A 651-nucleotide genomic window follows, 5' to 3' on the forward strand; every position below is an offset into this window, starting at 1 on the left:
TCTTATAGATTAATTTGTATAAAACGGAAAACTTCAAGCAAGGTATAAAATTAGAAATTTATATTACGATCTTTTCTCCTGGCTGTATTTAAATAATATTATTTATAACAATTGAGTTTTCTTTAATCATGATAAGCTAATGATTATCTATTAATATTATCACAATTATTGTAAAACGTTTTTCAATAACTTTTTTACGTGCAAAATTTTTTGACAATGTTAAAACTTCTAAATAATCTTAAAAAATAGAAAAAATAAGTAAATAAATTATGATAATAAAATTATTTTGTAATTAAGTTATTATTTAAAATAGATGATTATATAATTTCTTAAAATATTAATAATGATTCTGGCACTGAGTTTTGACTGAATTATGATTTGATTTGTCATTTTTGAAAAAAGAGAAAAAATGGATTTGCTAAAGGAATTATTATAAACTTCTGATTTAAAGGTCATGAAAAGTAACGGTTTTGCTAAAGGGACCATTATAAACTTGTGATTCAAAGGTCAAAGAAAATATTGTATGTGACAAAATATCAAATTTTAGTTACTGTCATAATATTTCATGACAAATATGAGATACTCACTACTCAAAAGTAACAAAAACTCATAAATATTATTTTAAGAGAGAATAATTTAGGAAATAAAATT

The sequence above is a fragment of the Arachis ipaensis genome, chromosome B01 (assembly GCF_000816755.2).
Source record: "Arachis ipaensis cultivar K30076 chromosome B01, Araip1.1, whole genome shotgun sequence".
Classification (NCBI taxonomy): Eukaryota; Viridiplantae; Streptophyta; class Magnoliopsida; order Fabales; family Fabaceae; genus Arachis; species Arachis ipaensis.